A 17,924-nucleotide genomic window follows, 5' to 3' on the forward strand; every position below is an offset into this window, starting at 1 on the left:
ACCGGAGAGTGGTGGCATGCTACGGCGTGTTTGACGACCTTGAGGACAGCGAATAAACTCTGTGCTCTCCCTGCTGGTGGGCAGGCTGCCAGCCACGAGATGGGCAAAGGCGACAAAACTCAGAGCAAGCTCCCCTTTCCGCAAAGAAGACTGCAACAGCACAGTCCTCTGCCGGAGACTAGTGCGATCACGCGACGGAGGAGGACCTAGGGGCTAGCTCAGACATCAAAACCATGCTACTGTCCATGGAACAGAGCCTCCAGTCGAGCATATCAGCGCTGGGCACCAAAATGGACGCCATGTCGTATCGAAGGGATCGTATGGCAGAGCGGTTGGATAAATACGTGGAGAGGCACGATATGGCTGAGAGGAGGATGACGGAGGTAGAGGAGGCACAAACGGACCTGGACACTACGCACAAAAAGATGGAGACAAGACGGAGTATTTGGAGGCACGTTCGAGGCGATGCAACCTCCGCATCACGGGCCTTCCGGAGAGCACCCATACGGGCCCTATGGAACTCTTTGTGGAAAAATTACTTACAACAGTTTCGGGTGAAGGGGTGTTTTCGAATATGTTCACTGTGGAGCGGGCGCACAGGTCCTTGGCCCCGCGTCCCAAACCCGGAGCACCTCCACGTCGTAGTGGCGAAGCTACTCAACTCAAAGCAATTTCTTTGTACCCAGACTTTACTGCGAAGGTCCAGGAAGAGCGCAAACAATTCATTCCCCACAAGAAACGTCTCAGGGAAATGGGTTTGGACTATGCGCTGTTGTACCCGGCAAAGCTGCGAGTCAACAGACGTGGATGCTCCCATATCTTTACAGACCCCAGGGAATTGCAGCAAGCCATGAAGCCCTGGGCGAAGGAACAATCTGCCCACAATGCCGAGAACCAGGAGGTTGGCGAGGACGGAAGTCGCCTGGATGATCAGGACTGAACTTCTCTTAAGCCTAAGGAATGGCACACGAGACAATTTGTCCACTGAGCGTAGTCCTGCTGCTCGCTAGCGCTGCAGCTGATGGTTGGTCCCTTTGAGAACCTCCCCCTCCCAGAGGGGTAGTGAGTGAGGATGATGCGGACTGCGGAGCAGACGGACTAGAAAGATAAGTGATTTGGGGAGTGGGAGGCGGGAGGTAAAGTTTGGAAGATGCATGTGTTTATCACTCTGGTTACTACTTATGCTCCTTTCTGGACTGGGGACATTGATCAAGCAGTGTGTTGTGCGGAGGGTGGAGCGCGGGGGATTACGTTGGACAAATTAATGGTCATGTAAACCTCGCTCTAATCACATACCCTGTGCATGGCGGGGGAGGGTGGAAGGCTATACGATAGTTCTGAGAGTCTATGACCCTGGGCTGCCTTTGCCCCCGCGCATTAAGCACAGTTGCAATGTTGGGGTGTTATTTTGGGGAATTGAACTTTGGGAGGTGGGAGGGTAGCGGGATACTGTCGGACCAGGTTGGGGAGGGTGGGTGGGGAGCTAGAAGGGGAGGGGCAAAGTTTGTGGAATGTTCGCTGGCTCAGCATGTAGCCAAATGAATACATGTTCTACTGCATTTACTTGCTACTGTGTTGAATCCCAATGGCTCGAATGACTAGTGTCCCAGGTGCAGATTCTGAGAATCCTGTAAACACCCTTAGGGCTTTGACCTGGAATGTCAGAGGTTAGAACGACCACAGGAAACTGAGGAAAGTGTTACATTACTTACAGAGACACCACATTGATCTAGCTCTTATACAAGAAACTCATCTACCACTAACGAGTACAATGCTGCAACACAGGGGACTAGCGGGGAACATCACGACGGCAGGGTTTACCACACACTCTAGGGGAGTCCTGACATGGGTTAATCCGCGATCTAACCTTAGTTCAAGATTGGTTCGGGCGGACGTAGAGGGGAGATATCTAATATCCAGATGTACTGGGAAGGGTCATGACTTGATCGTAGTCAATGTATATGGTCCAAACTACGACTCTCCTGGGTTCTATGAACAGCTAGCCTGTTGCTGTAGAGAATATTCCACCGCGCAGATGCTCTGAGGAGGGGACTTCAACTTAGTGATGGACCCGGGGTTGGATAGGTCGTCTGGGCCCCAGCGCAGACCGTTTTCGGCGGCTGTGGCACTTCAAGCTGAGCTACTGACATTGGACTTAGTTGATGTATGGAGAGGGAGGAATACAAACAGAGGAGGTTACACACACTATTCGTCATACCACAACATCTATACCAGGATTGACTACTGGTTAGCCTCTTATTCCATCACTAGCCAAATATTGTCATGTATGGTACTCACACGCACCTTATCCGATCATTCGCCGATCCTGCTGGTTCTGGAGACCCCGATACGCAGGGTCCCTCCTTTTACGTGGCGCTTTCCCCCGCACTCGTTGCTAGACGACGCTTTCAGAGGGGAACTAGCAGAAGAAATAGATCTCTTTTTTGAAAAGAACATTGGCTCTGTCGATAGCTTTCACACGGTCTTGGAAGCGTTCAAGGTCTTTATCCGAGGGGTAGCGATGACCAAACATTCTAGCGTTTTAAGGGCTATACGACAGCGACTGCGCTATCTAGAGCCTCAACTGGCCGTCTTAGAGAAACAACAGCTGACAGACCCGTACCCCACTATAGCAGACAGAATTAGATCCCTTATTTCGGAATATAACGAGGAGGCGGACAGGGAAGTATGCCATATGGGGAAATATGCAACAGCGGGAACTTATGGTGAAAGTGAGCGCCCGAGCTCGCTTTTAGCGAAAATACTGCGCAACAGCAGGAGGTCCCCAAAACTGACCGAACTTGTCACGTCTGCTGGGGACACCGTCACAACCGATGAGGAGATCCTGACGGAATTTAGAGACTACTACTCCAACCTATATACTACAAAGACTGAAAATCTAGAGACTGACATGGATGACTACTTGGAGCACATACAATTGCCGTTTCTAGCTCAGTCTGATAGAGAGTTTCTAATGTCCCCCATACAGGCAGACGAGATATCTGAAGCATTAGCTAGAATGCGTGTGCATAGCGCCCCTGGGATAGATGGACTAACGGTGGGGTTTTATAAGGCGTACAAGGATAAACTTATTCCTCACTTGTCTGCTTTATTCGATGAGCTATGCGAGGAGGGTTGCATGCCACAGTCAATGAGAGAGGCCTTATTAGTTACCATCTTAAAACCTGGCAGGCCCTCTAATGTGTGCAGTTCGTATAGACCACTGTCTCTCCTGAATGTAGATGCCAAATTATACGCCAACATTTTAGCCACTCGACTGGCTCTGACTGCACCCGAAGTGGTGGCTCCAGAACAGTCTGGCTTTGTGCCTGGAAGGAACCTGACCTACAACATACGCACAGTGTTGGGGACCTTGCAGCACGTGAGACAGGATGCGAAGGCTGTCGCCGTCTTTTTAGATATGGAGAAGGCCTTCGACTCCGTAGAATGGCCTTTCATGCTGAGGGTTTTGCGTAGGCTGGGCTTGGGGGAGTCATTCCTGCAAATGATTGGTGCCTTGCACTGGAGACCATCAACCAGAGTTCGCCTGGGTGACCGTGTCTCAGATCCATTTGAAATTAGTAGGGGCACGAGGCAGGGCTGCCCACTGTCCCCGTTGCTTTATGCGCTAGTTGCTGAACCACTGGCTTGCGCGTTGCGGGAGTATCATTGGCACCGTGGAGTCAGTTTCCCGACATATAAGATAGTTATCTCGACCTATGCGGACAACACGCTACTCTATGTGCGGAACCCGGAGACGAACCTGACCCCAGTGCTGCGGGAGGTGGTGCGGTTTGGGGCTCTCTCTGGCCTCAAGATTAACTGGGATAAATCAGTGGTGTTTCCGCTGACCCCGGTGACTAACCACTTCGAAATGGAATATCCCCTACATTGGTCAACGGACCCGGTGCGGTATTTGGGAATAATGATTCATATGGACGCTGAGGTGTTGTTTCGTGAGAACTATGGCATGGCATTCAGCAAATGCGAGGCCGATGTGGAGAAGTGGTGCGGACTCCCACTATCACTGATGGGTCGAATAGCCATCATGAAGATGGTGATTTTACCCCGGTTCCTCTACCTGTTTAATACTTTGCCCATCATACTTTCAAAGGCGTTCTTCGGAAACTTGACAAAACTTATGGTTCACTTGGCCTGGGGAGGAAGGCAACCGAGGGTGAAATGGGGCACGCTTACGCTTCCGTACGAGCTAGGGGGACTTGACGCTCCAGATCTTGAACGTTATTATAGGGTTGCTCAAGCTGCCCACTTGTACACGTGGATTCATGGTGAGAGAAACATCCCACATGTGTTGATGGAGCAACTCTTCGCAGCCCCCTCCCGCTACCTGCCACGATCTGCACCCCTGTGGATCGTAGAATAGGAGTGCTGGACTCGATTACCGCTACAAAGCATGCCTGGAACTCGCTGCTGAGGGCCAGGGGAGACGGTTTGATCTACTCCCCACTAATGGCAGTGGAATGGATGCAATGGTTGTCGCCGGCGGAGGAGAGGGGTGTTATCCGTGCCTTGCGCAAGATGGGAATTGAGACTGCCGGTGATCTGTTCGCTGAAGCCAAAGTTAAAACTTGGGACCAGGTGGCCCAGGCACTGGACGGCCCATCGCTACTACAGCGGTTTCAGTTCCATAGAGTTCGAAGTGCCCTAAAGGACGTCTTGAGCTCGGAACTAGAGGAGCCGCCGGAGCTCCCGGAACTCTCCCATGTCAAAGCAACAAAACCATCGCGTAACATGACAGCACACCTATACAAGGCAATTACTCCACACAGGGCGCAGGAACCCTCTAAGGCCAGACTTACCTGGCAGAGGGATTTACAGATCACCATAGATGACTCTATGTGGAAATACTGCTGTACTAACACTAGAAAGTTGTCCTTAAATGGACGACACCGGTTAATTCATTTTAAATTCCTGCAGAGGGTGTACTACACCCCGGAGCGGCTGCCTTCGGCAGTCCTCTGAGTGTGAGAGATGTCATGCGCCTGTCGCAGATTTCCTCCATTTGGCGTGGGGATGCCAGAGGTTATATGAGTTCTGGGCGGCGGTGATAGCGGAGTTGAGTGAAATACTGAATTATGAGCTACCTACGGACCCGGCCCTGGCGCTGCTGGGACATTCAAGGGCATTGCCAGTGGCATTGAGACGATTGACAGACATGGGCCTGTTATTAGCCAGACGGGCAGTAGCGCTATGCTGGATGAGAGGCCCGACGCCGACTAAGAAAAGGTGGGCCAGTGACATGGTATACTGCTGCACCCAATCGGAACACTACAGCGAGCTACTTCCCCCCACGAGCCGCCCAAAGAACTTCTGGGGACTGTACAACACATTTAGGAACACCAGAGAGGTCACAGCGGATGCGCAGCCGGAAGGGCAGGTGGAAGCACAGTAATTCTCAAACTGGTTGAGGATCAATTTAGCTCATAACAGTGGGTGACACTTAGATGATGGGCCGCGGTGACTAGCTGAGGCCTCTGTGGATCGAGTGGAGCATTGAAACTCGGGCCCGCCACCTCAGGGCGAGAGCTGCAGCATCTCCCGGCTGTCAGACTGGGAATAGCGTAAGCACACACTGGACATTCCAGGACGAGCACACACGGGACGGGGTGTCACGTGAACGGGAGTGTTACGTAGCGAAATAGTTAGCGACATGTAAGCCAGCGAACCGGTTGCCTAGTTGGGGGGGAACCTCAGTAGTTTTAGTATAAAAGGCGAGGGGGGGGGGGGTAGTTTAACCAGGGGGGGGAGGGGGGATTTCTATAGTGTGCTGTGATGTTAACTAAAAATACACCTTCACTGCCCATTTCAGAGAATGAGGTTCACACAGAGCTATCAACACTGGTGAGATCTTCTGCGCAATGCTCTGGCATGGTTATATCCGTTAAATGCAACTATTATTGCTTCTTTCAGGATCTCATATGCCGCCGTACCCCAGGGTTGTCGGCATTGTGGCTGTGTATTATTGTTTGATTGGATGCCTGACTGTATAAATCGTTGATCTGTCGGCCCTTGAGGGTTGTAGGCAGTATGCCGTGTATGAACCTAAGTATGCCAATAAAGGTGTTTAAAAAAAAAAAAAGCACCAGCCTTGCCACTGAAGGGGACACCTGGAGGTACCACAATCACCACAGCTGCGGAATTGCAGAGCTGGCGAGAAGCAGGGATTTAAGATATGGGAGACATGTACTGTGAAGGTGAACGTTACCTATACACAACGCTAGTAGAGGAGGATGAAATACCCCCTGGTCAGTTTCTGCTCCACCGCTCCCTCCTAGCCATGCTCTCCGTCAAATGGGGCGATTTAACTACTGAACCAGTGACAAATCTTACCATACAATACGTGCATATTATTGGATAGGGGACATCTAGCCAAATGGCTTATTGCCTTGCTAAGGCACCACACAGCAGCCAACTTATTGCCACTCCAACAGCACTGGGAGGATGACACAGACTGCCAACTCTCAAACTCAGAATGGTTCTCGGTATTGACAAGTCCAACACAAATTCGCAGGAATGCACGTGTACGCCAAATTCAATTCTACATCACACACACAGATTTCTCACACCCACCAAGATCAACTAATACTTCAAGCGCCTAAATGCTGCATGCCCCAGATGCTCACCCGCTGATGCGGACCTACTACATATGCTTTGGGGATGCCTTGCCCTACTTGACTACTGGAAAGCAGTGGCGGACAATGTGTCGCAATGCACAGATCGAGCCCTCCCGCCCAAATGGTACACATAACATTCTACACCTGTACCAGAGAAACCGTAACAGCAAAGTCACCTCCAGGTTCCTAGACTTGGGGATGGCAGTTGCGAAAAGACTAATCACCAAAAGGTGGAAAGCTCCTAGCCCTCCTTGCATAATAATGTGGATACGCTAGATGCTTACTTGGGCTAAAGCGGAAAGCGTTGCACTCCATCAAGAGGATACTCTAGGTATCCGCAAGGTCCCTCTCGCCACTAGCTGGAACATAATACTGGATGCACTTACTCTCATCCATAACAACTACACACCGGCCCCAAATCCAGCTGCTGATAGGCTCTAAAAACATGCACTACAAGTAGCATACGACACAGAGAAAGCCACGTTATTTCAATCAATCAATCAGGAGTTTGTTAAAGCGCGACTACTCACCCGTAAGGGTCTCAAGGCGCTAGGGGTGGGGGAGGTGGAGTGGGTGCAGGTTCCATTCCATCAAGGAGGGGGTCTGTCGAAGAGCCAGGTTTTGAGGTTTCTTGTGAAGATGGGGAGCGATGTTGTCTGTCTGAGGTGGAGCGGAAGGGCATTCCATGCTTTGGCCGCGAGGAAGGAGAAGGAGCGGCCTCCCGATCTGGTCTTTCTGGTGCGTGGGACCACGGCGTAGGAAAGCTGGGCTGATCGTAGGTTCCTTTGGGGTGCGTGGAATTTGAGTCGGCTGTTCAGGTATGCTGGTCCGGTGCCGTGGAGGGTCTTGTGTGGTGGGTGAGCATCTTAAAGGTGATTCTCACCTCGACGGGGAGCCAGTGGAGTGTGCGCAGGTGCTGGGAGATGTGGCAGTGTTTTGGCAGGTTGAGGACCAGTCTTGCGGCGGCGTTCTGGATGTTCTGTAGCTTGCGGATGAGGTTTTTGTTTATTCCGTCGTAGAGTGCGTGGCCGTAGTCGAGTCTTCTGGTGACCAGGGCGTGAGTGACTGTCTTTCGGTTTTCGAGAGGGATCCATTTGAAGGTCTTACGAAGGAGGCGGAGGGTGTGGAAGCAGGAAGATGAGACAGAGTTGATCTGGCGGTCCATTTTGAGCTCGGAGTCCAGGATGATTCCCAGGTTGCGTGCGTGGTCTGTGGGGGTTGGCGGGTTTCCGAGGGCGGTGGGCCACCAGGTGTCGCTCCAGTCGTCTAGGTTTGGGCCCATGATGAGTACTTCTGTTTTGTTGGTGTTTAGTTGTAGGCAGCTGTTTTTCATCCATTTGGCGACGGCTTCCATGCCTCTCGAAAGTTGCGTCTGGCGGTGTTGGGCTCGTTGGATAGGGAGAGGATGAGCTGGGTGTCGTCTGCGTATGACACAATGTTGAGTCCGTAGGTTCTGACGATGGGGGCAAGTGGAGCCATGTAGACGTTGAAGAGCCGATACTTGACGGAGGGGGACGTCTCGACAGAAGATATCGTCGCTAGCCACGCAGGAACTAGGGGATGCAGCAGTAAGCTTTATTGAGAGTTTACTGGCAATAGAATTTTCCCTATACTTCCCCGCATACAAAAGAGAAAAGATTTAAGTAGGTGGCTTGAACACAAGATACTGCAACACCTGATATTATTGGTGCGCTCTTGGTGACAATTGAACCCTCTTACGCCAGTTATCCTATTGGATTTAAGCTCGAAACACACATGATACCATCAGTTGATTAATATAGTTATCCGGATTGATTCATTTATCCTTCACCTACGGTCCAGAAACCAGGGACATCATCACCATCTGACTATCCTGCCCTGAAGAAGTCCCTTGTGGACGAAACGCGTCGGCTGTAGATCCTGTATATTTTAACCATCTGAATCAAATAAAGAACTCTCAAAACTACATGAAGAAAATCTCTCTGATATGATTATTACTGTTTATTTCACTAAAAATAGTTATTCCCTTAAGTGTTGATGTGGTGCACCTTGGCCTTTTTTCAAAATAGACGTTGAAGAGCGTCGGGCTGAGGGAGGAGCCTTGGGGGACTCCGCAGGTGGTAGGTGTGGGGTCCGAGAGGAAAGGGGGGAGTCTGACCCGCTGCGTCCTGCCGGAGAGGAAGGAGCAGATCCAGTCGAGGGCCTTGTCCTGGATTCCTGCATCGTAGAGTCTGCGTATTAGGGTGTGGTGGGAGACTGTGTCAAACGCCGCTGATAGGTCGAGGAGGATTAGGGCTACTGTTTCTCCTTTGTCCAGTAAGGTGCGGATGTCGTCTGTTGCGTCGAGGAGGGCGGTTTCCGTACTGTGGTTTTTTCTGAAGCCGGTTTGGGAGGAGTCGAGGTTGTTGTGTTCTTCAATGAATGTGGCGAGTTGGCTGTTGATGGCTTTCTCAATACATTTAGCTGGGAACGGGAGCAGGGAGATGGGTCTGTAGTTTTTGAGGTCAGTGGGGTCCGCTGAGGGTTTCTTTAGGAGGGGGTTGACCTCGGCGTGTTTCCAGTCGTCGGGGAACGAGGCGGTCGCCAGGGAATATTCTATGTGATAGTTTACCAAATGTAGATGATGAGCGTTGCAAGCTGAGACTGAAAATGTCATGGCAAACCAAAGATAAAACTGTTAAATGTATGCATGATGTCCAGACATTCGCCAGAACTTCTATGTAACAAGCAACTAAGCAATGCAATAGCTTGAATAACTGCATAGCTCGCTTGGAAAAATGCAATAAAAACAGATACAAAATATATATCGATAGTCACGTGGACAGAACGATTCAAGTTGCAGAACATTGTTTTCTCCGGTTTTCTGTCCTTAGGGAAACCCTCTTTTGAAAAAAGATTTGAATGCTGACTGTACGAATTCTGCTTTTTCCAACACAGCATTGCATTGTGTATTGATTGCAGAATCTCCTCCCTCGCAGCTTTATAACATAATGAAATACTACCACATTCAGAGTAGTTGAAAAACATTGCATCATTGCCAAAGACAAGTACTTGAGAAAGGGCAAAGCAGTACTTCGATACAAAATTAACAATTTCAGAATCTTGAAGTGCATATGAATGGTTGTTTGTTTGCTAGTCTGCTGTAAAATTTAATAATTAGACACAATCTCTGTTAATACCAGCTTCTCATGAGAACAACTTCAGTACCTCAGAGAATTTATTTCTACCAGTGGAAACGGACCTTTTGGACAATATGTTAAGTCCGTCATTGATTTCAAACGTAGCTTTAGAGATAAACTTTGTGTAATTTCTACCAGTTTGGTCTGTTCACAGACCTATAGAATAGTGTCAAATAGTTGTCAATGCCACTATCCCCCCTTTCACTGAGTCTCCATGAAATTATTTTGAATCAATAGCAATCTTTTTCCACCCACAAAAATTCATGTTCATCACTTTGAAGCTTGGATCCCTGCTACAGCTTTGAATGTAATTACCACGGTTTTCTGTATTTCATCATACCCAAAAACATGTTCATAAATCGATTCTTGTACAGAAATTCTCGGCTAGAATCATCAGGGACCATTGGCACTCTCATTACATTGATCCCTTCCATAAAGCACCACACTAGTATCCTATGAACCAGAGGAGTCAGTCCACAACTGTCAGCATTACCTAGAACCCTATATAATGCATATCATTTGTTACCTTCACATGTTGTTTATCATATGTAGCGCCTTCTTAAAGATAATTCTGGCCTGTAGCCATTTCTCATTCGGCTCAAAATGTCTTTTTTTTGTTCGCATCTGCATGCTAGACAGTGGGCATTAAAGTATCCAAAACCCACTGTACCCATGTTTTCAAGTAGCGTGATAAGCAGACGATGTCCTGCCCCCTGATCCAGTTCTTTACAATCAAATCCACTCAACGCACGCGCTAGGGACTTTTTGCTTTGAGTAAATTCCCACCAGACCACTATCCTTTTGCTTCTTTTCCCCTCATCTGTGCTGCTTTCATATCCCTAGTTTGTACTTTACCTAACTCCTCCCTTGAACAATGTTATTGAGCAAGTTCCTGAAGATCACCTCTTGCATTACTGATTTAATAAAAACAAGGGGCAAATGGGGAACTTTTTCCTTCATGATACCACAAATCAGATTATCCTGACCTTGTGTTTGAAAATTATTCCACACCATCCCTTCTTCGGTGGGTGTAAACACTGAGGCAAGTATAATATTGGTTTCCTCTATGCATTGATTCATTCAAAACTGTAGGAATAGATGCCTATTGCTGATTATTTAAGGCTGCGTCAAGATGCCACTACCTGTACTCCCTCATATTTTCACCTTGCACATTAATAATAAAAAAAATAGAAGCCAGGATCTATAAATATCTACGACCTTTATTTTTGTAGATGTTTTTATTCTATGTATTTTTTTACATTCTTTTCTGGTTTTGTAGAGAAAGATTTAAATTGAGGCTAATTAAACTTGCTGATGGGTGGCTCCCCAGTTCTGGTTAACGGAGCTAAATCCCAGCATGTGGAAGTCGCTATTTCAAACATGGTTTAGCCCATTAGATCATTTGCATAATGTCAACGGGCTGCCAAATCTGGAGAATCAAGATATCTGGAAAAAAAGAGATCTAATTCAGTCCTCATTTTGCAACAGCTCTTCAGAGATTTTGTTTTCAAAGAGCATAGGACCTTCAGACGTATTAAGGAATCCTTTTGGTCTGTGGTGGAATGATATTCCAACAAATTATCTTCTTAATCCTGTTGCTTGTAAAAATGATACTAAAAAATACTGGTCACTCGATATTTGAGTTAGTTAACACAGACATTTATTCCATTAAAGATGCCTGAACCATCAGTCCTGCATCCTCCAGTTTCTCGCCCTACTTTGTTGCAGGGATTCTGCTCAGGAACAGAACTATGCTTGGGACCATAGAACATCAGTAGTTAGGGGCTGAGTCACCATACCACCTCAGTACCATGAGCCCGAGTCTGACTAGATATAGTGTCCCACTTGCCCTCCTACTCGTAACCAGAGGAACAAGTGAATTGACACCCCAGAACACAACACTCCTGACTCTCAGGGATCGCGGTGACAGGACACTCCCTTTCGCTCACACATTCGTACTCGTCCACAATAAGATATGAAAGAGACACAAAGGAAGTTTGAAATGTTTATTTAAACAATCGTCCTCTGAAATGCAGTATATGTGCCACAATCGGAAAACAATTACCTAGCAAAAATACCTTCAGCATTGTTAATAAATCATATACTATGAAAAGCCCTGCCATATTGTAAGACAGAATAGCGAAACACCCCCTCCCTTTCTATAGAAGCAAACTTTTTATACAGCAAAGATCTCTGGGATAAGTAGCGGCCCCAAACCTTATCATACTCAAATGAACATTCTACATCTCAGATACAGCTTTGATCTTCTCTCTGAAAATATCTGACAAGGTTCACATGTTCATAAACAACAGCTGAATTTCAGTGTTGTGTCCAGGTGTGAGTGCCTGACCAAAACAAAATAACAAGGGACATTGTTGTTTGACCTTGTCTGCTGTTCAGACTATCAGCAAAGAATAGAATTAGAAAAGAACTGCAAGTTCAGTGTGAAAATATGATGTAGCACAAAAGCAAACATGTTTATATAGTAACATGTGCAAAGCTAAAGCGGCCTGTGTCGTGCATAATTAGGCTAACGTAGGGAAAACTACAGTGGACCATGTGTAGAACACGTGACCACTCCACTGGGACCTCCTGTTCATTTTTATAGGATGAGATAGGGCACACCTTAAAGGTGTAATGGCATCTTATCCTATAAAGATGTGATGTCTGGTAATACTAAAATTGTATTCTAATTCACAGAATTGTGCAGATACAACTGATGCGTTTTAGGAAGTGCACACTATGTATGTATGCCATTATAATAAAACAGCAATCATTGAGAAGCATCGTGACTAACAGTGCACCACAATGTCCATGTCCTATTAAGAAGTTAGTGCTAGCGTAGAACTTGGGCACGAAAATAAATGCAGATCTGTTTTACATAGATGCATTTAAACGTTCTTTTTTTATCTCTCTATTCTGTTTCTGGCTTTTGCCCTTCATGGGTCTGGGAGTGGGTGTTTGAGTCTCTGAATGGGTCTATGAGTCAGTACGTGAGTCTGAGTGGATGTGAGAGAGTATGAGTGGTTCTGTAAGTGGGTGCATGAGTGGGTTGGTGAGTGGGTGTGAGAGTGTCTGAGTGCATCTGAGTGTCTGAATGGGTCTGTGAGGGGTTGTGAGAGGGTTTGAGTAGGTCTGTTAGTGGGTGTGTGAGTGGACCTTTGAGGGGTGTGTGAGTGGGTCTGTGAGGGGTGTGTGAGTGTCTGAGTTGGTCTGTCAATGGGTGTTTTAGTGCCTGAGTGGTTATCTAAGTGTCTGTGCTGGGTGAGTGACTGGGCCACAATGGAACCGCACCTGCCCCTTTATCCAACAAGAGTGCATTTCGGCACTGTGAATGTTCCTTCTGCGTCTTTATCCAGAAATCTGTGATAACATGAATCCTCCTATAGAGAGGACAGCGACCCTAAAAAGAGGTAAATCTCCACCAAAAAGGGTGCTTCCACTTAGCTATATGAAGTAAGTGCTTCTTTGTTTGTTTGGTGGAGATGTCCTCATGTTCCTCGGCATAAAGAACACGTTACTAAATCTGCAGGAAACGCACTAGGGGACATTTTGGTAAGCTGTCCATCATCCTGGCAAAAGACAGTGAAGGCCTGCCCAATTATTAGAAAGAGAGGGGGGCCATGTTTCCTCCCCGCTGGTCTGATTTCAGCCCTAGGGACCTAATCCCCTGGGGCCCGGCCACGAGACAGTAGGGAAGGTTAGGGAAGGGAGGCCACGCACACCCTGCCCTCCCTTGGCCGATTTTGACCCCAGAAACCCCATCTTGCAGGGCCCAGCCATGTCTCCTGGGTGCGCTGGAGCCCATCTAGGGCCCCCACTGTGCAGGATAGCAGCTCCAGTGCATTTCATCTCTTTGCCTGATGAAAACTCCACTTCCAGCAAGCAGGAACAGTTTGGAAGCAAGCAGTGTGCTTGCTTTTGCTTAGCGGGAGCGAAAGCAAACAGCTATGTCTCTGTGGGATGGCAGTCCCCTGGGCCATATATGGCTATATGCCTCGGGGGGGGGGGGGGGTAGTGGGGGGCACGCGGCCCCCTCTTTTTGAAGTGCATGGGAAGTGTTGGTTCCCGGAGGCCGGAAGGGTCCATGTGCCCCCCTCCCCCCATATTTCTTTTCAATTGTAGCCCCTGGGAGGTGGTGGTTCCCGGAGCATAAATAAACCCTTGGAGGGGACCTGTGCGCCTCATTCAATTTTTTCATACAGCGCTGCATGCCCCCAGGTGTTTTCTTTGAATACAAGTGCTGGAGACTGCATTTATTTTTTTTTAAATGTTTGCTGCAAATTTTCATGATTTCACATCAAAATTCTTTTACATGTTTTTTGCCCCAGCGGGCCCCCTCTGGGACCCCAGGACCAAGGCTAGGGGGTTAGGGTATTCGTACCCTGCCCTTTTTTTCTGGGATTTTTTTTGGGGACTTAGCTGAAGCAGTGTCCCAAAATGGCTGCCAACACTTCCTGGTTGTAGTGTTGGCTGCCAATCATAACTCTGCACAAGCTCATCATTATTCGTGAAGGCTTCGAGGATGTAGGTTTACAAATTTGGATTTCCATTAACTTCTCGACAACTACAGAATGGATTTACAGAAAATGACAAAAAACGTGATCCAGCAGACAAAATCTATTTCTCTGCCAAATTTGGTGTAATTTCAGCCAGTGGTTCGGGCTGCAGGCATCTAAAGACTATGGGAATTAACATGGGAAATTCCCCCCCTTCCACTCCCCCCTGTTTCTCGGTCTTCACTTGACAGACCACCCCGAAACTTTTCATGCAGAAGAAGAATCGCTGGCATACTTTTGGGGGGAGCATTTTGTAAAGATTCGGCTAATGACGCCAAAGATATAGGCAAGTCAAAAAATGCTTTCCGTATGAAACCATGGTGCTACTACTATAACTACCTACTGGCGACCGCCAGTAGGTAATATATATATATATATATCAACAAAAGTTCGGTTCACAGTTTTCCTCCGTTCGGCGCTGCCTGCAGGTGCGTGGCTTTATGCGGTAGAACCATGCCGCTTCATATTTCAACAATGTATCCCATAGAAACAAATTTTCCACAGAAGACCAAAAAAGCCGCCACTCCAGCCACTCGTTTTTTTGTGAGACCACACTTAATTTATTCTTGAATCCATTACAGCATATTCACAGCATAAACCAACGCGTTTCGGTAGCTCCCTACTACCTTTATCACGGTTGTACCAAACACTGTTTGCTGGTTGTGATTTAAAATTGGGAGTTCCCACCCACCTCAGTCACATGACCACATCCATATGTTTTTGCACAATGGGTTTCTGGGATATGTAGTTCAGCTCCATTGTCTATTCAATCAACTCATATATGCATGTCTCAAAGTTGTCCTCCTGTTCTTATTTACAGTGTGTGAAAATGAATATTATTCCCACATTTTCATTTATGATAACCACATGCTCGAGCTATTAATTTCATACGCTTCTGCATTTCGATTATTTTTTATAACTGTAATCCCTTCTTATTTACACAATCCCATGAATTCACCCCGGGAGAGGGAATAAGTAAGAGAAGAGAGAGAAGGGGGGGGGGGAAGAGGGAGAAAGATAAGGTTCATTTTTCCTATTACTGTCCCTCTTTCCCATTTGAAGCCCTCTAGTGGGCTGACATTAACGATGCAAACCGTCAAATTTCATATTTTACAAATGTTCTCAACCAATAAATGGAGCTGTTTCCATTGGTGGGTTTGTTATACATCCCAGATTCATTCGCCAGTTTTACCCGATGAACCAGTTGTGAGGGGGTGGGAAATAAAAGTACATTTTGGAGATTTTCGAGAAGTTCTATTTTTTCATAGTGTATTATATATGTACATAAAGTTCTTCCGACTGATTGAGTCCGAAGGGGGTCATTGTACGAAAGTTCAAAATGTGTTGTGACTCTTTTTGGCGTAGCAATTTTTCTCGGTGTCCCCCTCTATCTGAAAGTGACATAGTTTCCAATCCTAGGAATTTTAACAGTTTCCAGTTTCCGTTATGATGTGTCTCCATGTGCTTGGCCACTGCGTTTCCTCTGTCCTTATTCACAGTGGCCCGTACATGCTCCAGGATTCGCTTTTTCAGTTCACAGATTGTGCTTCCTATATAACGAAGTTGACAAGGACATTCAATCATATAGATGGTGTATTGGCTTTTACAGGTTATCAATTCTCTTATTTTCCAGACCTTTTGATTTGCCATTGTTATTTCTTTGGTGGGTTTTGCTATTTCGCATACCTTGCAGTTATAACATTTAGTGAATCCAGTAGTTTTTAGCCATGTGGTCTTCTTTTTATTGACAAAATGACTGTGTATCAATTGATCCTTTAAGTTTTTTGTTCTTCTGTATGTCACTACCGGATGATCTCCCATTTTTTGGCTTATGGTTGGATCAAGTTTCAGAATTCGCCAATTCTTTTTCAGGATTTTGGTTATTTGTTTTGATTCCTTACTATAATCCAGTATTAGTCTGATTGGTTCATCCAACTTTTTCTCCTTTGTTTGTGGTTTGAAACAATCTGATCTTGATTTTTCATTAGCTCTCTCCCAGCACCTTTTTACCAATTTTTTTCCATACTTTCTTTTTTGAAATCTTTTTATAGTTCCTGTGCTGTGTTTCTCCCATTCTGTGTTTTCACTACAAATTCGTTTTATTTGAAGGAATTCTCCGTAGGGTATACTTGAAATTAGGGCCGGCTGATGAAAGCTCGAAGCTTCAAGAGTGGCGTTTGTTGCCGTGACCTTTCTGTGCAGTGTTGTTTCCACCAAATTATTTTTTATATATACTTTGGTATATATATATATATATATATATCTATATATATATCTATATATCTATATATCTATATATATATATATATATATATATATATATATAGATAGATAGAGATATATGTAACACTGCCGTGAGAAGGAACCATCTGGTTCGAAACGCGTAGGCTGTAACAGTGTCTGAATAAATCTTCATTACATCCAACGAGCGGAGTGCTGGTTTTTCCTTTTGCGTGAAAGATTAATACACGGGACCCGGTCCTGCCCGAACCCAGCACCGACTTGCTAAGCTGTTCCCTCTGCGACAGGATCGTTTGTGAATGATGTATATGTATATATATATATATATATATATATATATATATATATAATTCCCTGTCAGAGTTATATCACCACAGGAAAGACGAGACTCGCACTCCGTGCTGCTGAGTAATAAAGTTAGTTTATTTCGGCTGACGTGTTTCGAGCGAAAGCTCTTTGTCACAAATATAAAAATGTAATTGAAATTGGGAGATCTATAGGTACTCTCTGTCTAGTGACCATGATATGATTTTCAAGTGTAATTAACTCTGATGTAATGACATACATCGTTATACATGGGATAACCATATGTTTTTTTTCATTGCTGGTGAGGCCAACACAAAAGACATCACACTGACATCACACCCACCTACACTGATTCAAGGACTGAATTAAGGGGGTAGTGTATAGGCCGCCCATCACCGTTGCCAGATAGGGAGAGACTGCAATTCCTCTGCATGCCTTACCTTGGGCTACCACAGTTCTAGCAGAGCACACCAGTTAGGAAAACTCTAGATGCTGATAAAAGTTTTCTGCAACCTGAATTGGTGCCCCTGTGACGTGCTGCCTCCAATTTTTGAAGACTGAGTCTCCAATTATGGCATAGTTCAGGCCTATTCTTAATAGCAGTGGTTTACACTTACCGGGTGTTCCGTCCACAGACAAATTAGATATCCCCTAATACAGAAAAAGTTTTTCTTGTGTGAGTGGCTCTAGAAAACATTATGGTTTGCAGCCCTTCACATAACCCGTCACATGCTGGTCCTGTTTATGCTCCTCACATTCCTCATTTATTAACATTGCCATAACTGACAATAATGTCAACAATATGTCAAGATTGTGCACCAATATGTCAGGGCAACTATATTAAATACCCTCTCACACAACTCCGATACATACCCATACACTCAGACATGCACACACAAATGACAGCACACTGAGCGTGCTTCACCACCTCCCACGTTTCCATCGGGTGCCTGTGGCTCTGCTCTCAGCAAAGCCCTTGGATAAACGGGAACAGCGCAGCTGCAGTAGCAGGCATTAACTGTAAT

General features: G+C 46.4%; 1 protein-coding gene across 1 annotated transcript in view; it reads left to right on the top strand.

The window, feature by feature from the left end:
• The window catches only part of LOC147728555 (uncharacterized), a 703,293-nt gene that overhangs the window by 180,983 nt on the left and 504,386 nt on the right, over positions 1-17,924 (top strand). The window lies entirely within an intron of this gene.

This window comes from Lissotriton vulgaris, chromosome 3_1 (assembly GCF_964263255.1).
Source record: "Lissotriton vulgaris chromosome 3_1, aLisVul1.2, whole genome shotgun sequence".
Classification (NCBI taxonomy): domain Eukaryota; kingdom Metazoa; phylum Chordata; class Amphibia; order Caudata; family Salamandridae; genus Lissotriton; species Lissotriton vulgaris.